The sequence below is a fragment of the Crocodylus siamensis genome, chromosome 4 (genome assembly GCF_052110815.1).
Source record: "Crocodylus siamensis isolate JL-2025a chromosome 4, ASM5211081v1, whole genome shotgun sequence".
Classification (NCBI taxonomy): Eukaryota; Metazoa; Chordata; order Crocodylia; family Crocodylidae; genus Crocodylus; species Crocodylus siamensis.
In genome coordinates this window covers 19891042-19913894 of record NC_143398.1, presented here as the reverse complement: position 1 = coordinate 19913894, position 22853 = coordinate 19891042, and the positions used below count along the sequence as shown (strand labels likewise).

The following is a 22853-nucleotide window of genomic DNA, read 5'->3' as shown; positions in this document are numbered from 1 at the left end:
GCGGCTGGGTTGGGGCTGAACTATGTCCCTTTTCCTTCTGCAAAGCTGGGTCATATTCCCTTCTCCCTGCAGGGCCAGGCCGTATCCCTTCCCCTGCCAACCAGGTTGGGGCTAGGCCACACCCACTTCCCCTACCTGGCCAGTAGCCAGTTTGCTGTTAGATGATGTGACATGAAACCACAAAATTGATGTGAGGCTGTATCTGAGAAACTACAGCAATTACAGGAAAAAAAAAAAACAACCACTCACTATCATGATCTGTACCATTTCCTGTTCTGGGTTTTGGTAATATACACAAGAGGGCATATAGAGAAGCTTTTGCATAAGTCTAAAGTTAATCTCTTACCTCTGCTCAACCTTGCTTTGGTGTCTGGGGATCTTAGATAAGTTTTCACCAATAAATTGGTGTTACTAAATTGTGTTTTGTATTTTTCAGTGTAGAAGATAACTTTCATGGCAGTGACATACCTATACAATTCCTTTTGTACCAGCTGCATCACAAAGTATGCCTTGGCCTTCCTAATTTTCTTCCTGAGTGTCCATGCAATGCTCTTACTTTCTTCCCTCAGGTACATCTGACTTGGCCCTGATGCTTTGAAAGCATCTAGTTTCTCTAAGTAATCCTGAACCTGTTCTGCCTTTGCTGTAGGCTGTCTCCTCCTCTGCTTCTGCTTCTGCTGCCAACTGCACTCATCAACTGGTAGCAGCCCCTATTTGTGAAAACCAAAGTAAAAAAGGCATTAAATACTTCAGCCTTCTCTATAATTAATCTCTATAATTAGATTGCCTTGTGCATTCTGTGAGAGACCTGCGGAATTTCTGGTCTTTTCTTGGCTGGGATGGTTTAGCTGAAGTTACTCCTAGCTTGAGCAGGGGGCTGAACTAGATAGTCTCATGAGGTCCCTTCCAGCCCTACATTCCTATGATCTTATGTTATCAAACCAAGGTACTTGACAAATTATTGTGGATTTTAAATGGCTAGAAAGGATCAAGTCCTTGCTTCAGCAATTTCAGTGGAGGTTTTGCCATTTTTTAGCACCGGTGCAAGGGATTTCATCCTCAGTGGACATGTCTACATGAGACGTTTACCGCAGAGCTGACTAATTAACTCCATAGCAAAATGTTACTGTCTACACATGCGGCACTATTAGGATGGAGTAAATTAATGAACTCCACTGTAGGCTAGTACTACCTGACACAAGGACTATCCTACAGTGGAGTTTTTTCTCTGCTACAGTCCACAAGTAGATGCTGACAGAACTGGCTGGGGCACAAGGGTTTCATAGTTTCATAGTTGATAGGGTCGGAAGGGACTTGAGCAGATCATCAAGTCTGCCCCCCTGCCATGGCAGGAAAGAGTACTGGGATCAAACGACCCCAGCAAGATGTTCATCTAGCCTCCTCTTAAAGACCCCCAGGGTAGGAGCCAGCACCACTTTGCTTGGAAGTTGGTTCCAGATCCTAGCTGCCGTGACCGTGAAGTAGCTCCTCCTGATGTCTAGTCTGAATTTACCCTTTGCCAGCTTATGACCATTATTTCTAGTCACTCCTGGCAGTGCTCGGGGGAACAGGGACTCCCCCAATGCCTGCTGGGCCCCTCTGACTAGTTTGTAACAGGCCACTAGATCCCCCCTCAGCCTTCTCTTGTGGAGGCTGAACAGGTTCAGGTCCCGTAGCCTCTCCTCGTCGGGCCTGCCCTGCTGCTCCCGATCATGTGAATGGCCCTCCTCTGGACCCTCTCCATGTTGTCCACATCCCTCCTGAAGTGCAGCGCGCAGAACTGGACGCAGTACTACAACTGCGGCCTGACCAGTGCCGCATAGAGGGGGAGGATCACCTCTTTGGACCTGCTCGAGATGCATCTGTGGATGCATGGAAAGGTACAGTTGGCCTTCCTGACTGCATCCCCACACTGCTGGCTCATGTTCATCTTGGCATCAATGATGACTCCAAGATCCTTTTCTGCCTCTGCACTGATGAGAAGGGAGTTCCCCAGCCTGTAGGTATGCTGCTGGTTCTTCCTCCCGAGGTGCAGCACCTTGCACTTGTCAGTGTTGAAACCCATCCTGTTCTCATTTGCCCACCCCTGTAACCTGTCTAGGTGTGATAGCAGCCTATTCCTCCCATCTAGCATGCTAACCAGCTGCCTGCAAGTTAGCCCCACCCTGAAGCACCCTCGTGCCCCAGCCAGCCCCTCTACAGCATGTTGAGATGGTTTGGAGCAGCCCCAGGCTGGCGGGCTGACCCCCAGGACCACCTGCCAGCTGGGGCTGCTCCACTCCAGTTCAATATCCTGTGGTCCTAGGCACACATGCAAACATGGCACCTGGGAGAAAAAAACTCCAATGCAGTTTTATTCAGCCACATTAATTGCACATGTAGATGTGTCCAGCGTGTAATTAGAGCCTGATTGAAGTAACAACTCCTTCTTAAGGCTCTGTGTAAAACTGTGTGGGAGCCCAGCTGAATATCACCTTTATTAGAATGCCAGCATTTCCAGAAGGGGGTCATGTCATTCTAATCTACATCAAAGGAAACACATTAAAACCAAACACTAGCCACTTTTAAAATCATCACTAAATGCTTTGAGTTTAGGGATCATCTTTTACACTGAATGTACAGTGTATATAGTACATAGAATATATATAGTTTACATCATGTCTGGAGTTTCTGGACCTGAGATGATGTCCACCAAAGAAAATAACTCCCTCCAGTGAAGTCAGTGGACTTCTATCAATATTACTTCACTATATACTGTCATAAATGTATATTCTGGCTTACTATGACAATTGTTACTTTGGTGGATTTGAATTCAGAAGATTTCCATTCATGCACCAAAGAAAATAAAATATTTGTCTAAGATAACCAGTTTTCCAATACCATTCACAGGTAATATTTCAGCTCTACTATAGGAGCAAGTTCTCCAAAGATAGCAAGCAAATTTCATTAACACAATGTATGTGGACCTGGAATAAAACCACCCTGAGCCTGATTTGTTTCTGTTTGTTGTTCTGTACCTTGCAGCATATACTTGTTTTGTAAAGCACACATCACAAAATCCTACAAATGACAATTCTTCACTCATGCTGATGATGCATTTTTGCACTTGTTTTAAACAGGTGCCAATGACTACAAAAGGCTCTTCATTTGATCCTCATCACACCTGTGGTGTCTTGCCCCCACTTCATTTTTGGTGATGTGTGTGGCTCTATAGTTAACTGAGCATGTTGTCACACTGTTTTCTTTTTCTTTATTAGAGGCTTTTGCAGCTGATATGGGGAGAAATGGGAACAGCTGTAAGATGACTGGTGTCTTGTGTTTGACAGAGGCAAACTGTGGCAGGATGCAACTGTCAGGCAGATCACTTTTTACTGTAATTTTCCCCTTTCACTAAGACACTTTTTGTTCCTTATATAGCGCAACCGTTAATCTTAAATGAGATGAGAAGCCCTTCCCCCCCACCCAGAATTGCAATTTATTTTGTATATATGTCTTCATGGCCTTTTTCTTGTAGAGAAGTCCTTATTTATTCCTATCTACCTCTGGTCAAAACATGTATTTGACAGGAGTCCTATCCCCATGATATCCAAGCAATTCAAGTGCTGGGATTTATTTTAAAAACTCCATACTGTTCTTCTTCCATAACACATGATCACGCCAGGTTGTTTGCATTTTGATTGTTGTCTTGGTTCATCTCATGTGACTGCAAGTGCTTCATAGCAGGAGGCATATGTTGATCTATACACTGCACAATGCAACTTAGAAATAGTAGATTACACCGGATAAAAATATCAACACAAATAGTATGGATGCATTGTTGCAAGGCTTTCAGTTGGGAGCACGTGTCAGAGATTCTTTTGTGTGTGTAATGGAAATACTGGAGATTGCCAAGGGATAGACTCCAATCCTTAGCTCCAAGTATGTGACTATTATGTAAATCAGAGGTATGAATAAAAATCAGCGGATGGTTTGGCATTGACTTCAATAGAATCTAAAGTAGGCTTATAGGATGCAACCAACTTTTCGAAAAGATGCTTTGACCATGGTGAAATCTTCCAGCAGAAATAACATATGATGTGTTAAATCCTCAGTTCATACCCTGCAGCTTTGTATTACCGCCCATGTTTAATTAAAACAGACTTTTAGGCAGTGCATGTGCTTGCTCAGATAGCACCTTTATGGCTATTTAGGTAAAGTATCATTGTAATCAACACTTAATCTTTTACAATTTTTAAACAATTTGCATATGCCAACTAGTCAATGCACACAGCAGTCCAAGTGATTGTTACTTATATTTACTATTATCAGTGTGTTACATAACCATTGTTTTGCAAATGTTTTAAATCATTCCAGCTGCAAGCAAAACTGGGCTTCACCTTGACTTAGAAAGGAACTAGAAATGAAATTCCATGTCCTTTTCCATGGGATTACCTTGTGGGGAACAAACACGCTCCACTATGTGTACTACAATTCAAAGATAGAAAGATTACAGTTCAGTCCTCAGAAAGTGACAAGGTCTTATTACCTCCTGAGTATGGAGCCCTGGGGAAAAGGACACTTAATCTTGGTGCCAAATGTTGCTGTCTATCTTAAATACTTATATGACCTCCATACACCTACCACCACATTAGCTGTGTGTCTCAGTGCTAGTTATGTGTTTGTCCTTACAAAACCTCCATGACGGAGGGCAGGATGATCAATCTAATTTTAATGACGGGAAACTGAGGCATGGGAAGGGTTGGACCCAGATCCTGAAAGGTACATCAGCCTGTCTGCTTCTTCAGGCCTGTAAGTATTTAAGCACTCCCAACATTTTCAAAACTGCTACATTTCTGCCACTGGACCCCATAGAGGCCTACATACCCTGACATGCCCACCAAGTACTCAAGTGCTGACACCACCTGACAAATAGAAAGATGCTTGGCCCTTGGCCCAGCTCAAAACCCCAGAGACCCTATTTGGGGTACTCAAACTAAGCATGCTCCTGCCTGTCTCACCAGCATGGTCCAGTCCACATATGCACAAATCACATCTAAGCAAAACAGTGGGGAGCCATACAAAGTTGTGCAGGGGAGTGTAGGTGTTTCTTTGTGCTTAGAGAACTCTACTGGGCTCAGGGAGACATTGGATTAAAGCCCAGCCTTGGAAGCTGCAGCTGAATTAGGCCTCTAACTCCAAGAGAGGGTCCATGGCTAATAGTCATGTGGAAGGAGACACCCACTTGCCTAGTTGTCTATCTCTAGGCAAGCCCAACAAACTAGGTACCACCTACATTGATCCCTTTCCTCCATTTTTCTGACTCCTTTAGGCAGCTTTCCTTCTGTTTCCTTATGTAACTAATCACTTGCATTGTATGGGGAGCTTGGACAAGACAACTAACAGGTTTAGGGATTTTACTAGGGGCCTCCCACAATGTTTAAGCACCTTGGATGATCTAACCCTAAGTAACTTGCCTAGGGTCTTGCAGCAGGTCCTGCATGCAGTGGCTAAATTGGGATTAAACCCAGGTATTCCATGGCCCAGACAAGGCTCTGAATCCACCCTTTCTCTTGGAAGCTGTTGTACCTGATTATAATAATGACCCTATACTTCTGTGGAAATGCTTCTTGCAAATCTGTCTCTCTTTTCTTGCAACCTTGGCTAGTGGTGCTTCTTCTGGACACTTCACAGTTATGCAGAAGATGTGACATTTGGCCATAAATCCATGCACCTCTAGATAATGCTGCTGCATGCCCATATTTTAAGTGCTCATGTCTGGCCTATATTTGTGGTATGCATATAGAAAATATTTCTCTTAACTACTGAACAGTGGGTCCATAAGCCCTGCCTTATATTTCCTCTGGTTGATTTAAAACAGAGGGTCACATCCATAGTAGCCTGGATGCATGGTAATTTACTGTATACCAGTGAATCTTTTATCAGTCATGAGGACAGAAGCAAACAAGGGAAACAAGGAATGAAGGGAGAATCTATGGGAGTAAGAAGACAAAAAGTATGGACTTAACCACATAAAGCACTGAAAAAAAGGAGAGAGAAGAATGCACAGAGGCAATTTTTCAAATGCCAGTTGTTCACTTGAAGGCAGCCAAAATATTTCATGACTATTTTGTTGCACTCTATGTATTCTCTTCTTTCTTCTTTCACTCTGCTAACAGGGAGACTAATATGTATTTCATCAAATACTCTCAACCAGTCTTCTGGCTAATTTGCTTGTTTATTCCTCCTGATAAAAAGGAAGTTTCATAGATTTCATAGACATTAGGGCTGGAAGGAACCTTGGAAGATCATCGAGTCCAGCCCCCTGCCCCAGGGGCAGGAAGTCAGCTGGGGTCATAGGATCCCAGCAAGATAAACATCCAAATGTTTCTTAAAGGAGTCCAGAGTAGGACCACCTCTGGAGGCAGTCTGTTCCAGGCCTTTGTGGCTTGGACAGTAAAAAAGTTCTTCCTTATGTCCAGCCTGAAACAGTCTTGGAGCAGTTGGGACCATTTGATCTTGTCATCCCATGGGGTGCTCTGGTGAACAGGCATTCCCCCAGATCCTGGTGAGCACCTCTTATATACTTAAAGGTAGCCACCAGGTCTCCCCTGAGCCTGCACTTTTCCAAGCTGAAGAGTCCCATAGCTCTCAGCCTGTCTTCATAAGGCTGTTCTCCTACCTGTGATCATGTGCATGGCTCTCCTCTGGACTCTCTCAAGCTTCTCCACATCCTTTTTTAAATTGTGGAGCCCAGAACTGGATGCAATACTCCAGCTTCAGCCAAACCAGGGCCAAGTACAGTGGGAGGATGACATCCTGGGATCTGCTTCAGAAGCATTTATGGATGCAAGCCAGAGTTTTTCTCACTTTACTGGCAGCAACATCACATTTGTGGCTCATATTCAGATTGAGGTCAATCATGACCCCCAAGTCCCTTTTGGTTGTGGTGCTAGCAAGCATAGCACTGACAAGCCTATAAGCATGCTGTGGGTTTTTCTTCCCAAAATGGAGTACCTTGCATTTTTTGGTGTTGAATGCCATCAAGTTTTCATCAACGCATTTTCTGACCCTGTCAAGGTCAGCCTGGATCACTGTCCTGTCCTCGGGTATGGACACTTTACCCCAAGGTTGGGTGTCTTTGGAGAACTTGGCCAGTCTGCTTCTGATACCAATGTTCATCATTAATGAAGATATTAAAAAGTATAGGCCCAAGGATGGAGCCTTGGGGGACCCCACTGGTCACGGCACACCACAATGATTGACTTCAGTCAAGTACCACTCTCTGGGTCTGACCTCGGAGCCAGTTCCCCAGCCAGTGGACTGTGATGTAGCTGAGGCCACAGTTGGCCAGTTTTTCTATGAGATGATCATGGGATACCAGATCAAAGGTTTTTTTAAAATCAAGGTATATGATGTCAATTTCTTCTCCCTTGTCCAGGTGATATGTCATCTGGTCATAGAAGGAGATGAGATTCGTCAGGCAAGACCTACCCACAACTAACCCATGCTGACTATCCCTCAGGATGTTGTCATCAGCCAGTTTGTCAAGAATGGTCTGTTTGATAATTTTTTCCAAGATCTTCCCCGAGATAGGGGTCAGGCTGATGGGCCTGTAGTTCCCCAGATCTACTTTCCTCCCTTTCTTGAAGATAGGCACCACATTGGCCTTCTTCCAGTTTTTGGGCACTACACCAGAGCACCAGGAGTTCTTGAAGATCTGTGCCAGTGGCAGAGCTATGATGCTTCCCAGCTCCTTCAGTACCCTGGGGTGTAAACTGCCTGGGCGAGCTGACTTGAAGGTGTCCAGCCTCTCAAGGTATTCTGTCACATCGTCTACACTGATGGAGGGTAATAATTCTCCCTCACCCTGGCAGTCCTGTCCAGTCCCGTCCGGTCCCGTATTGCGCAGGGCCGTCCTTTGGGACTGGTGAAAAACTGATGCAAAAAACCCATTAAGCAGGTTGGCTTTTTCCTGGGTGTCGGTTGTCAGTTGTTCTACATAGTTTAGCAGGGGTCCAGTGTTACCTTTGCTTTTCCTCCTGCTCCACACATATTTAAAAAAGGACTTTTTATTGTTCTTGATACATGCAGCCAGCTGGAGTTCAGTTACAGCCTTGGCTTTCCTGGTTCACTCCCTACAGGTTCAGACTAGTGCAGAGTATTCCTCTTTTGGGGTGAATCCAGTCCTCCATCCTTTATAGGTCTTTCTTTTTAGACACAGGTTGTCCACTAGCTCTCCGCAGAGCCAAGGGAGTTGCTGTGCCCTTCTGCTGATTTTCCTCCGAGACGGGATAGACATTACTCGTGCTTCCAGGATTACTCCCTTGAGGAGCAACCACTCATTCTGAACTCCCCTCCCCTTCGGGTCGTGGTCCCTTAGGGCCTCACCAACAAGCCTCCTGAACTTGTCAATTGGCAACAATGAAATGCATGAGAGCTTGTTCTCCAGTCCTAGAAATCTAAAGGAGTTGCTCTCAATATGTAATTCGCTCAAATTTCATTCAGCAGCATTTACTGCCAAACTTGCAGTAAAGCCTTTTATGTTTCTGGTTAATTTGAATCCACCTATCCCTAGCTCTAAACATTCACCCATTTGACAAACAATGTGGTAATTATAAGCCCAGTTGATTATATAAATACATGCTGGAATGCCAGTATAAAATCAGCTATTATAAGATCTTCTTGTAAAACAAGCCCTGCCAAGCCCTTGTTTTTCACTGCCTTCTCCTTCAGGTAAACTGTACCCAGACATGAAATGAAAAATGATCAGATCACAACTCCATTCGTACTACAGAGTGTGAAGTTAGGGAAAGGACCATGAGCTCACTGAAAGGAACGTTCTGCTAGTGGCCGATGGGGATAAAGTCATTCAAGTTCTTCTCATCTGTGATGAGACTGTACCAAGAGGTAGGTACGTTTGAAACCCCACTGATATTTATAGCTTAAAGTTATCTGGCCAACCTTTAAAAAAAATGGGAATTTCAATTCAGGTACGTGAGTCTGTGAACAGATGCCATTTTCAACAGTATTGAGAGGTTAACAACTTCCAGTTGCAAAATGAAGCCGCTTATTTAAATACCTGTGGACCCTAGGAGATCTTGGCTGGTCTCGAACCAGGAGGGAATTCTCTAGCAGTTGGTTCCAGAAATGTAGAAACTGCACTACTGCTGAGATCAATTATTGCCAATTTGGCAGATTTTGTTTAGTAGAACTGCTTTTCCCTTTGCTTAGAAAGAATTTAGTGCAGTCACTGTAAGAGTCGGTTCTCCCCATGTAGTACCACAGACTGCCTGGTCTTGAACATCCCTACGTTGGTAGGCAGGACCTGGTGAGGTGGCATTTAGCTTCCTTCTCTCCCATTCTTCCCCTGCCCTCCAAACCCTTGCAGCCCATTGCTCCAGGGGATGGCCGCAAGGAGCATGCAAACATCCTGGTGCACACAGAATGCACTATAAGGGGCACAGCTGAGACATAGGCAGTCAGGACTTGACCCTACAGGGTCACAGCCTAGTGGATTAGGGACAGACAACATCAAGTGTCTCAAGTAAATTCGGGGGAAGACAAGGTAGGTCAAGATGCTAAGGTCTTCTTGTTCCAATGGAGTCTTCTCTTATTCCTTGTTTCCCTTGGTTGCTTCTGTCTTCATGATAAAAGGCTAACATCTGTAAGGGCCTGGGATGTAGGTGGTCAGGGAGGGTCAGGGAGAGGAATCGGGAATCCACGCCAGAGTCATTAGCCAGAGGACTGTTGTTGAGCTGTAGCTGTATGAGGCTGGAATGTAGGTTATCACCAAGCTAAGCTAGAAGCCAGCTACCAGGGGACTGGGGTCTGGACTGGAATATGGAGCTCAAGGGATTAAAAGCCAGCAAGGCAGCCTGGAGCACAACAGGTTAAAGCTGGAGTTTGAAACATGTAATCCACAGGCAGGAACCAGAGGCAAGGATGAATCCAGGAAGCAGGACTCAGGAAACAGGGAACCAGGAACTAACTAGTAGGACCTAGGCACTAGGAACAAAACAGGTAGCACTCAGGGACTGGGAAACTAGGAATCAAAGTTAGGCACTAAGAACAAGGCCTCAGAAGTCCAGGATTATACATGGAGCTATTTGTCCTGATGAGTGCCTTCTGGACACTGAAAAGGCTGCGGCTCATAAGCAAGCAGCCAAACGAACACAAGCAACTGGGGGCAGCTAGGACACTGTCAGCCAGGACCACTCAGGTAACTGGGGACCAATTTCTCAGTACAGGTCCAACAGTAGGCAGAAGCATACTCTCTGCTTAACACACCTGTGTGCTCTGAGGTGTGGGATTGGTATGTGAATCACTCTCTCTTTCTCCCTCTTAATCCATCTTTTTCATCCTATTCAGTGTAGTAGTACCCAGTCCTCACACTCCGTGTGCTTTTTCCAGCAGTGTCGTAAAAGCTCCTTGTTTGGACTGTATCCATTTCTGCATTGTTGTGGGTATGCATTTCAGTTATCGCTGTTGTTTGCTCTGCCCCTAAGTTGGTATTCTGAGTCCCTTCAAAGCCAGTGGTGGGCTGTCAGGAGCCACTTTCCATGGCTGTGGAATAGGGACCTACCGAATTTGTAGCAGAAGTGGAGTGCACTACAGCTCCTTTACTCCTGCATGTTCCCCTGCGTGCACCTTGCCTCTTCTCCCCTGCTGCTGCTGAGTAGCAGAGGAACCCACTGCTCCCTCTTGCTCAGCAGGGAAGCTAAAACTGTGGTTTTAAACATGGTGCTGTTTTTTTTGTCAGCAGCAAATAGCAGTGCCATCCAGGGCCCCTCAGCCAATGAGTGGCAGGAGGCAAAAACAGCGTCATATTTAAAACCACCTCTCCACTTACCAGGAGCGAGCTGCAAGTGGGGCCCTTTCACCAAATGGGGGTGGGGAACAGGGGAACCTGCAAGATTAAAGGAGCCACAGTGCACCCCACTTCCGCCATGAATTTGGTAGGTCCCTATTTATGGAACTGCAAGGATGAACTTTCAGATGCCTGCTTTCCCTACCACCACAGTCCTGAAGAGGAAAGTGCAGACTAGGCTTTGCTGATATTCCATAGAGGTAATGCACAATTTATATAATTTCAAGTTTAGTTGGGCACTTAGGTACAAATAATGTAAATGTCCTAGAGGCCCTAACCTAATTCAGGGCCCCATTCTACTATACACACCCAAGAGTTAACAATCTTAAGCTAGATATAGGGGAGCATTAAAGAGGAGGTACATGGTGAAAGCATTTGGAATAGTTAGACTGACTGTTCAAAGCTTAAATCTGGCTCAGTAGGAGAATTCAGCAGCTCTGAAACACATTATAACTTCAGCTCTGAATCATGCTATGCCTTCAGCAATTCTGAATCATTCTTGCTCTAGGTCACCGTGGATGTTTGCAGCAGACCCATACGTGACCGAAGTACCAGTCTGGTGCCTTCATCCCCAATGCATTGTACGTCCTTTCTCTCTGTAAAGAACTGCATAGTTTAGATGGCTGTAGTTTTTTGTGCACATATGAAAAAGTGTCCAGTTTGGGCAACCTAATGTAAACTATTCAATCCTTATTTAAAACAAACAAATAAGCAAACTGAAAACATCAAAAAATCTAACTCTTCCAGTCTCCTCAGTTGGAAAGGACTCATAGCCATGGAGCCACATAGTCATGAAACCCAAGAAGCAGTTCTGTATGCAGATCAACAATGCAGACTCTCTTATACCAGTTAGGAAAGTGGCCACCAGGTGGGTGAAGCACATTCCTGACAATGTGTTTCTAGAGCTTAGAAGCCCATTGATAAAAGCATTTTTTCTGACCTCAAAAGTGAAAGAACCAAAAAACCACAATAGTACACATAGATAAGGTCTTGCTGTGTTTCCTTTAATGGAGCAGTTAGGAGGAGATCACTTACGGAAGGTGCATGCTAGTGGAAGAAGTGAGGGCCTGAAAAGGTGAGAGAAGAGAAGCACTAGTTCCCAAGTCAGAGCAGCACTCGGGAGCTATACTGTAAGTTGAATAAGCCTGCGCAGAATTGGTTGGAACCTGGGGCTGATCTGTCTGTTATTGGAACAGAGAGAGATGGCAACGTATGAAGAGGCCCTGCAGTCCTAGGATATAGGCTTTTGCTAAACAAATGCGTCAAGTAGAAAACTGTTTTTTCAGCAATGCACATTGTTGAAGTTCTTCTTGAAGAAGAGGCCCAAAAAGCCCAAGATGCATGATAATTTTTACCTAAAGACGGCAGAAAAACGAAATGGTATGGAAAGTCCAACTCTCTCTTCCCCCTTGCCCAGCTTCAGGTATAAAGAAGTGCCCATTGTGCTGTCAGCGTGGATAAAGAACAGTCTTTCCAAGGCAGTTTAAAACAGCAAATTAATATGCCTTGAATCTGTGGGAATCTATGTGGAGACAGGAACCTGCTGAATTCCAGTGTAAATAAACACCTTTGGGAGTCCATTTTATTGCTGTTAAAGCTGTTCTCCCATGCTACAGCATAGACCGTGGAACAGGAATTCAGTTTCACCTATTGTATTTAGGAGTTTCTTTCACATAGAAGATTTATCTTAATTACTATTCTCAACCTGGATTAACCATGTTAAATTGCCTGCATTGTTCAGCTAGGTACCTGCTACCTCTTAGGCCAGGATTGCAAGTGTAATTACCATATTTGCCCAGTAGAATACCAGAAACACCAGAATGAAGGATGGACAGGATGCCAGCTCCTCCCTCCAGGCTGACTTCAGTGGCCAGGCCCCAGCTCTCTTATTCAGCAGTCAACTGCTTGCTTCCCAGTATTGCTTAGCAACTTGCTTCTCAACTAGTGATCTCCTTCCATGTCAGGGAAAGCTGGTGACGAGCAACACTGAACAGAACCACACTGATCTTCTCAGGAACCAGGTCCTTTTGTCTCAGGTGAGATTGTTTTAGATTTTATCTATTTCGGTTCTGAATAAATAAATTTTAAAAAAGTACTTTTTAAAAGTGTATCAATTCTTTAGATACTATGCTTTAGAAACTATCGACAAACCATCTAAGTATGGGCAAATCCAGGATTGTATGATCACCTCTACAGGCATAATTAACCAGCAAGATGAATAATATCTATAAAACTGTAAATTAGGAATAAACATAAATCAAAGTAATAGTTGTTAAAAGAACTATTTTACTAATACTGTCCTGAACTTGCATGATTTGCAATAGCGGCGTGTGTTTGTATGTGTATGAGTGATGAGCCTATAGAAAGAGGCTGTCTCCCACAAAGGACATTGTTAAATAGATTAATAGATTCATAGATGCTCAGGTCAGAAGAGACTTCAGTAGGTCATTGAGTCCAACCCTCTGCCCTGGGCAGGAAAAAGCGCTGGGGTCAGACAACCCCAGCTAGGTGCTTGGCCAGTCTTCTCTTGAAGACCCCCAAGGTAGGGGAGAGCGCCACCTCCCTTGGAAGCCCGTTCCAGATTCTGGCACCCCTAACTGTGAAGAAGTTCTTTCTAATGTCCAGCCTAAATCTGCTGTTTGTCAATTTGTGGCCATTGTTCCTAGTTGGTGCCCTAGTAAATAGAGCATCTCCTATTCCCTACTTCCCTCCCCTGATGAATTTACAGGTAGCAACAAGATCACCTTTCAGCCTTCTCTTGAGAAGGCTGAAGAGGCCCAGGTCCCTCAGTCTCTCCTCATAGGGCCTTGCCTGCAGGCCTCTGACTATACAAGTGGCCTCCCCTGAACCCTCTCACAGTTCTCCGCATCCCTCTTGCAGTGGGGCACCCAGAACGGGACACAGTATTGTAGCTGCCGCCTAACCAGTACCACATAGAGGGGAAGCATCACTTCCCTGGACCTTTTCGTCATGCATGATAAAGTGCGGTTATCCTCGTTGATCACTTCATCATATTGACAACTCATGTTCACCTTGAAGTCAACTACGACCAAGATCCCTTTCTGCTGCTGTGCTGCTGAGAAGGTCATCCTCTAGCTAGTAAGCGTGTTGGTGGTTCTTTTGCCCAGGTGCAGCGCTTTGCACTTGTCTTTGTTTGAACTGCATCCTATTTCATTCTTCCCATTTTTCCAACCTGTCCAGATCCCACTGGATCTGTTCCCTACCCTCTGCTGTATTAACATTGCTCCATAATGTGGTATCATCTGCGAACTTGGACAGAGTGCTCTCCATGCCCTTGTCCAAGTCACTGATGAAGACATTGAATAGCACCAGTCCAAGGACCAAGACTTGCAGGACTCCACTGCCCACATCTTTCCAGGTTGATATCAACCATCCACCTCCACTATCTGGGTGCAACCCCTAAGTCAATTTGCCACTCATCTGACTGTGTAATCATCTATGTCACAGCCTGTCAGTTTATTTACGAGAACAGAATGAGATACCGTATTGAAGGCCTTAAAGTCTATGTAGTTGACATCTACCTCGACTCCTGCATCTAAGCATTTTGTGACCTGGTCATAAAAAGAAACAAGGTTAATCAGGCAGGATCTACCTGCAATGAACCTGTGCTGATTTGATTTCAGCATTATTTCCCCTGCTGAGCTCCTACAAATGTAATCCTTAATGGTTTTTTCCAGAGTTCAAAAGTTTAGTTTCCAGAGTATAAAAGTTTCCCAATTATAGAGGTGAGACTAACTGGCCTATAGTTTCCTGGTTCCTCCATCCTCCCCTTCTTCAAAATAGGGACCATATTGGCCCCTTTACAGTCCTCTGCGACCTGACTAGAGCACCATGAGTGCTCGAATAGCCGCACCAGCAGCTCTGCTATGACACTGGCTGATTCCTTCAGCACCCATGGATGAAGTTCATCCGGGCCCACTGATTTAAACACATCCAGCCCCTCCAAGTGCCCCTTCACTAAGTCTGTGCTAACACTTGGTGGGCTGGTGTCCCTCCTGTGTCTATCTATGATCCAACTGGGATGTTTGTCTTGGTCTGTGTTTAGAAATACAGATGCAAAGAATTCATTGGAGAGCTCAGCTTTGTCCCCCCTCTCTGTCACCAGTTGCCTTAGTTTGTCCTGTATGGGTCCTATGCTACCCTGTGCAATCCTTTTGCTCCCTATATACCTGGAAAGGTATATAGAAGGAAGGACTTTAAAGAAGTCCTCCCTATAAAGAAGGACTTCTTGTTGTACTTAACTTTTGTTGCCAGCCTGAGTTCTAATTTTGCTTTGGCCTTCTTAACTGATTCCCTGCAAGTGCGAGCCAGGGATGTATACTCCTCCTTGGTAGCTACCCTATTTCCACAGCCTGTATATCTATTTCTTTGCCCTTAGGCTCTCCTGGACTTCCCTGTTCAGCCAAGACGGATTTTTGGCCCCTTTGCCCCCTTTTATGAGCAATGGTATTGTCTCCTTCTGCACCTGTAGGATCACTCCCCTGAGGAATGACCACCCTTTCTGGACCCCAATGCTCTTGAGCTTTAATGCCCCACTAACTAATCTCCTGAGCACATTGAAGTTACCCTTTCTGAAGTCTAGCACTTCAGCCCTGCTGGTTAGTTTACCCACCCTTCGGTGGATAGTGAATTCAATCAATCAATGGTCACTATTCCCTAGGTTACCTTGTACCTGCAGATTCCCCACTAGGTCATCCCCTGTAGCTAACTCCAAGTCCAGCAAGGTGTTTCCTTCAGTGGGATCGTATACCTCCTGTGTTAGGTGGAGGTCCTGTGTGCAGGTTAAGAACCTACATGAGCAGTTAGATTTGGCTGACTGCTCCTCCCAGGAGATGTCAGAGTAGTTTAGGTCATACCTGACAACCATCTCTCTCGACCATATGGCCTCTGAAAGCTCTCTGGAGAATTCCAGGTCTAGCTCATCCTCCTGGTGTGGTGATCTATAGTAGACCCCCGCTACTAAGTCCCTTTCCCCCGACTCCCTTGTATCCTGACCCACAGTACCTCAGTTTGGCCCTTCTCTGATCCCATCTTGATTATAGAGGATGCATATTGTTCCTTAACATAGAGAGCAACACCCTCCTCCATTTTTTCCCCACTCTATCCCATCTGTACACCTTGTAATCCTCAATGCCTACTGCCCAGTTGTGAGTAGGGTCCCACCAGGTTTCAGTTAGTCCAACCAGGTTGAAGTTGTTGCTTGCAAGCAGGAATGCAAGTTCCTTCTGCTTGTTCCCCATGATCATAGCATTGGTGTAGAAACATTTAAGCCCCCCAATGGGTGCCCTTGGTACCCCACTGTCCTGATGTCTATCGGGCCCCTTACTGCTTATCTTAGTGCTTACCTGGACTGATCCAGTGCATTGATCATGGGCCACTTATCCCAGGTTCTCCTTATCCTCTGCTTCATCATCCCCCGACAAACCTAGTTTAAAGTTCTTCGGAGGAAATCAGCCAACCTGTAAGAGAACAGACTTTTACCTTTAGAAGACAGATGAAGATCATCTCATCCCAGGATGTCTCTCTCATGGAAGTGCGGATCACAGTTGTAGAAACCAAAAGCTGCATGATGGCACCAACTCTGGAGTTGCGGGTTGACTTCCCTGATGCAGGTGTCCTGATGCTGATGTCAACCACAGACTGGAAGGATGGATGAGAAGACCACTTGTGTCCTAAACCTGGCCCCCAGAACCTTGTAGTCACTCATGACGTGGTCTGGACTACTCTTGGCCACATCATCCTCACCATGATGTCCTGGATCCTGGCTCTGGGTTGGCAGCAAATCTCCTGTGCCAACAGATAGGCCCCCCATGCTTCTCAGGAGCGAGTCGCCCACCACGATGACCTGGGGTCTCTTTCTCTGGCTGCTCGGTTTTCGCTCCACCTGCCTGGTGTTTGTTGCAGACATGTCTTCCTCTGCGGCTTCCTCTGCTGCATCACCCTCCAGTGCTCCAGGGCTTTGTTTCATAGTTTCTAGGGTCGGAAGGGACCTGAGCAGATCATTTAGTCTGACCCCCTGCCATGGCAAGAAATAGTACTGGGGTCAAATGACCCCAGCAAGATTTTCATCTAACCTCCTCTTAAAAACCCCCAGGGTAGGAGCCAGCACCACTTCTCGTGGAAGTTGGTTCCAGATCCTAGTCGCCCTGACTGTGAAGTAGCGCCTCCTGATATCTAACCTAAACCTACCCCCTGCCAGCTTGTGACCATTATTCCTGGTCACTCCTGGCAGTGCTTGGAGGAACAGGGACTCCCCCAGTGCCCGCTGATCCCCCCTGACTAATTTATAACAGGCCACAAGATCCCCCCTCAGCCTTCTCTTGTGGAGGCTGAACAGGTTCAGGTCCTGTAGCCTCTCCTCATAGGGCCTGCCCTGCTGTCCCCTGATCATGTGAGTGGCCTTCCTCTGGACCCTCTCCATGCTGTCCACATCCCTCTTGAAGTTTGATGCCCAGAACTGGATGCAGTACTCCAGTTGCGGCCTGACCAGTGCTGCATAGAGGGGGAGGATCACCTCTTTGGACCTGCTTGAGATGCATCTGTGGATGCATGACAAGGTACGGTTGGCCTTCCTGACTGCCTCCCCCCACTGCTGGCCCATGTTCATCTTGGAGTCAGTGATGACTCCAAGATCCTTTTCTGCCTCCGTGCTGACAAGAGAGGAGTTCCCTAACCTGTAGGTATGGTGCCGGTTGTTCCTTCCCAGGTGCATCACCTTGCACTTGTCTGTGTTGAATCCCATCCTATTCACGTCCGCCCACCCTTGTAACCTTTCTAGGTCTGATTGTAGCCTGTTGCTTCCTTCTAGCATGCCCACATCCCCCCACATCTTAGTGTCGTCAGCAAATTTGAACAGGGTGCTTTTTACCCCTCGTCCAAATCGCTGATGAAGATGTTGAACAGCGCAGGCCCGAGGACCGAGCCCTGCGGGACCCCACTGCCCACGTCTTCCAGGTTGAGAAGGACCCATCCACTACCACCCTCTGGGTGTGGCCCTCCAGCCAGTTGGCAACCCATTTGACTGTGTGGGTGTATGTGTTGTATGTGTTCCCCAGTTGCAGTGGGGAAGCAGTCACAGCTACACGCTATCTAGCTCTGGAGGTGACCATCCTCCATTCAGCTGTCCTGGGACTCTCCTGCAATGTCTCTGGACTCTCCTGTGATGTCTTTGAAGTAAGAGTACAAAACAAGTTCCTTAAAGGTATTTAGAACTGTAACTCCCATTGAAAACTGCTAGGATGAATCCCTGACAAATCATGAGATCATCCCCCCTAGTCTCTGGGTTTTTTTATGGATAGACTAGGGTTTGGAAACACCCAGCATGTGTGCCAGACCATGGCATGTGAGGCCATTTTGCTTATCATGCCACAGCTGGCCTTGGATCTGAGCAGCTGCAGCCAGTCCTGGAATCTGGGCTGCTCACGCCAGGTGGCTGGACAGTGAAGATGACAGGGTTGCGCTGCCCCAGGCCCCTGCCAGCATGGTGCTGGTGACAGGGCTCTGGAGCATGGCACAGCTGTTTGCAGTCTCCCGGCTGCCTGCCACAGCCAGCCCAAGTTCTGGGCAGCTGCAGCAAATGGTGAGCAGGCTGCAAACAGCTGAACCAGGCTCCAGAGCCCCAGCCCCAGCTTTGTGCTGGCAGTGACTGTACACACACCTCAGGGTGCAAGGCAGGGAATGGGCTGGGGCAGAGCAACCCTGCTTCCCCGCATCTGCCCAGAGATGCACATGCAACCATTTCTAGCAATGAGAATCAGACCCCTCGGGGTTCCCCCCAGTCTGCCCCTGGCACATCAAGTTGATGCATGGGTCAAGGTTGGGGTGTTTTTGGCACTCCGGCCAAAAATGTTGCCAGCACCTGGGGTAGACTTTGTAAGGGACACAGTTAATGCCAAAATGATCTCTTTTAACTAAACAGATTTGCCTTTTTATGAAATTAGGAACAACCCAGATTATTAAACCTAGCATTTTTCTTTGAGTTTAAGCACTTCAAATGTCAAAAAATCCACCAAGTTAGTTTCACTTCTATTTATTCTAATCCAGTTTCTGATTCTCTGTGTGGGAAGGTTTGAGTCACAACCACATTAGGGGAAGGTTTATTTAAAACAGCTACTCTTCTGGAATATTAGAGCTTTAGCAAACCAAACATTTGATAGTCAGTAGCGAGGTCTCTGGAAATCATGACTCTTGGGTCATATTTTAACTGTGGGTTTTTTTTCAAGAGCTCAAGATTCAGGTGTCAGGTTCCTAACAATCATGTGATAGTTTTAAACATATATATTGGGGTGATTTTTTTTTTTTTCAGTTTTAACTTACTTTAAAAAAGTAGAAGCTGAGATTCTCATGTGATCAGTTGCACATGTAATCTGGGTTTTTAAGAAAATCATGAAACATCAGACTTCCAGTAACAAGATGAAACCATTGGCAACCTGATTTTAAATGATAAAAGTTAATACAAACATTTCTTTTTCTTCTGCTTTGTTTCGTAAGTGCTCTTCCTGCAATATCTAAATTGGAGGACAAATTGGAGGTAATGACATTGTTTTGTTGTTGACATTAATGTTTCCCTTTTTGCCTGTTCATTTCTTAATTTTCCTTCATTTCTCCTTTGCTGCTATAAGTGTTTCCGTTATCCTTTCCCCTGCTATTTTAAAGTTGAATAAGAATGGTTACCTCTCTACTTGTTATCATTTGCATTGTTTATAAATGATTGGAAAAAGATAAGAAATGAAAACAGAAGCCAAGTAGTCTTGGCTCCTGGTCTCTAATTAAGCTTTCTTTGCACAAAGTTGAGGGTGACTTGTGCAACTTCATGATGCATCCCAAGCATCCCAATATATTTCAGACTTTAAATGTCATTTCCCCATAATCTTGCCTGTTGCTCCTTTCTCTTACAACAATTGCCAGTAACATTAGATACCCAAAGTTCAGATGAAAATGCGGATCCAAATCTCCACAAGGGTCATGGGATGTCCTTGTGACATTCTGCTCACCAGTTTCTCAGCTCCCAGCTAGGAAATGTGATTCTGTAGGTCAAGTTTTAGCCATGGTTATGCTTGACTTCAAAGTGTGTGGGTGTAGTCCCCACTAATGGCCAAAATAAATATCATTTGGTTTTGGGCAAGTTTTTAATTCCCACTTTAACGAGGAGTATTCCACTTACTCCAAAGAGGGAAATTCGTTTTTCTGAAGAAGACTAGCATAAGAATTATGGACCAAAGCAGTGTTAGCATGCTGGGCAAGCGGGGCACTGAGCCTGAGTGCTGATTTAGAGGGGGTAATTAAAGAGCCACGCTATTCTTGGCTGCCACTGCTGCTGGCTGTTGTCACCACTCCGCTGCTACCAAGGATGCAAACACTGCCTATGACACCTCTGGAAAACAGGGCTTGTGTAGGATTTGAGCATTACATATTCCTTATGCCTGGTCTCCTCACTGGGTGAAATTCCCTCAGAGAACTGTAACAATGTTACTGTAACCAAAGTAGTGCTGGCATTTTCATCTTAGATGAACCCCACCTGCTTTAGACATATAACATGCTGCAAAAACCACATATTGCTTACAACCCTACCATGAAAGAAATTGTTCAAATGGGGAACTGAGGTACAGACATCTAAATAGTAAGAGAGCTATTTACTTATGGACTCCCATTTTGGGATCATAGGATCATTGAAACGTAGGGTTTGAAGGGACCTCAGGAGGTCATATCTAGTCCAACCCCCTGCTCAAAGCAGGATCAGCCCCAACTAGATCATCCCAGCCAAAGCTTTGTCTAGCCAGGTCTTAAAAACCTCCAAGGATAGAGACTCCACCACCTCTCTGGGAAACCTGTTCCAGTGCTTTCTAGTGAGATTCATCTGACCTAATTGTTTAGAATATTTTTCAGCATTATTATACTGAACAACACTGTATTTGTTCCAGTCCTGTAAATCAGAAAATCTGTGGGGAAAACATAATAAGCATGTGCTAACATCTGCACCTAAAAATAATCCAAACCTGCACCATTTCAGATGTATGACTAACTCCAATGTTTCCATTATTAATTGCGTGGTTTTTCAAGAACCAGAACTCTTTTTTTCCACAAGATAGTTGTCACTCATCTGTCACCTCACTCATGAAACCAGGTGGACTTTGGTGCAGAATCATGTTTTGTTTTACTCTCCCAAATTGCATTTACCCACCCACAGAGCTACTGCTTTTAGCATTTATGCAGCATTTACAACCCTATTCCATGTACAGTGTGGATTGCAAGTGTTCACCTAGCTATTAAGTATATTCCGTAGGTTGTGCTTTAGTAGGGCAGGCACATATCTCTGTACACACCTGTGAGTGAGTGTGAGTCCCAAATATCTAGCTGGGCAAAAGCCTAAAAGAAGCTCTCCCACATTTTAGCCCAATAGTCAGCTCACTAGGGCATGCCCTCAGAAAATAGGAGAGCCAGATGCTAGCCACCCTCCTGTCCCAGAGGAGGTTTGCACTTCTATCTTCTCTGTTTCCCAGAACACTACAGACCATAAATCAGACATCAGCCAAGCCTCTTGCCTGCCTTCCTCTGTAAGCTGAGCCACTGCACCTTACTTTTAATATTTATTGGATAAAATGAATAGAAAGTGTTGGGAAGTTTCTGCTCCATTGGGAACATGGATCCAAGCTGCAATGTAGGATGCCCTCCTTTCTAGGGCTGCAGCCACTTCGTAGAGGCACACGTCCCTAATCTGCTTGCTTCCACCTGGCCCCACACAACTGTCTTTCTTGGCTGCCCAGGGGCCAGCTTCAACAGAAAGGCTGGAGAGAGAGGGAGACTCTTTGCTTCAGGGGAGATGCCATGGAAAAGGGGAGGGACTGGATTTCTTAGAGAACTTTGACCTAAGCCCAAAAAATGTTCAAGAGTGGGCATGTCTACATGAGGTGCTTACTGCACAGTTGCCTAATAACTGCACAGTAGTGTGCTGGTCAAAAACTGCGCTAATACACTACTCCGCAGCGTTATTAGGCTAGTGTGCAGTAAGCATCACAAAAAACCCATCCACCAGCGCTACTGCATTAGGCAAGTACTAAACTAAATGTGCAGTAACTACTGTGCAATAATGAATGTGTAGACGTGCCCAACGATGAGGAAACTAAGGCATGAAATGCGTGTATATTCTGTCATTGTTCAGTCTAGGCCTGTATATTGCTTTGCTAGCTAAGTGAAAGGATTTGGCACATGATGAAATCTGTGTCTCTGTTTACCCTAATATGTCCCTGAAGAGCTAAGCTGTAAACCCACTGTGTCCACAAAAATATAATTCTGGTAAAGGGTGTGCTTAAGCAACTGAGGAATCTGGGGAAGAGGAGAGGGAGGAAAATAGCTCGTTTGTTAGATCTAAGGCGGTTGAGCCACAATGTCCTGTTTCCAGGGTGGGGTGACAGACAGATAAGCTATACACAGGAAGTTTCCCCTGGAAGGCAAACAAGGAGACAGTATTGCAACCTCCACAAACCAAAGTCCTGCCCAGAGTGGAAAGGCCCAAGCATAGAAGTCTGGTAAATGTCCAATGGATAGAAATCTTCCAGGGCTTTGTGAGTATGGGGAAGCAAAATTATATGTTAAGAAGTCTGACAGCAGCAAGACTTTCCACTTTCTTCTGTGGTGGGTGTGGCAGACAGTCCTGCCTGATAAGCCTTCTAGCTCTGGGGCTGACATTACTTAATGTTGCAAATAGCTGCTTTGTTGTGAAGTATTTTAATATGTCATCTTCACCACTCACTACTTAGGTTTCCCCATTATGCAAACCAGCTAGTCAGCTTCAACTTAGTGAAGATTTTAGTTACTCTGGACAACATCTTTGGAAGTCACCAGAAATCCTCACCCTTTGGGCACCCAACCGATCTGATTGAAAGATTCCTGATTTTTTTAAAAATGGATGCTCACTCCTTTCTGGAAATCGGGCCCTTGTAAATTGGCTAAATTTGGGGGGGAAATCTAGCCATCACAACAATTTTTC

General features: G+C 45.4%; 1 protein-coding gene across 2 annotated transcripts in view; it reads left to right on the top strand.

The window, feature by feature from the left end:
- CD36 (CD36 molecule (CD36 blood group)) overlaps positions 1-22853 on the top strand; it is a 93392-nt gene that overhangs the window by 10283 nt on the left and 60256 nt on the right. Inside the window, exon 1 of one of the 2 annotated variants that reach the window (XM_090041904.1) lies at positions 19302-19397. The exons of the other annotated variant lie outside the window; for it this stretch is intronic. The gene's annotated coding sequence lies outside the window, so the exon portion shown is untranslated. Of the gene's footprint in view, positions 1-19301; positions 19398-22853 lie in introns of those variants that run through there. 2 annotated transcript variants of the gene reach the window in all.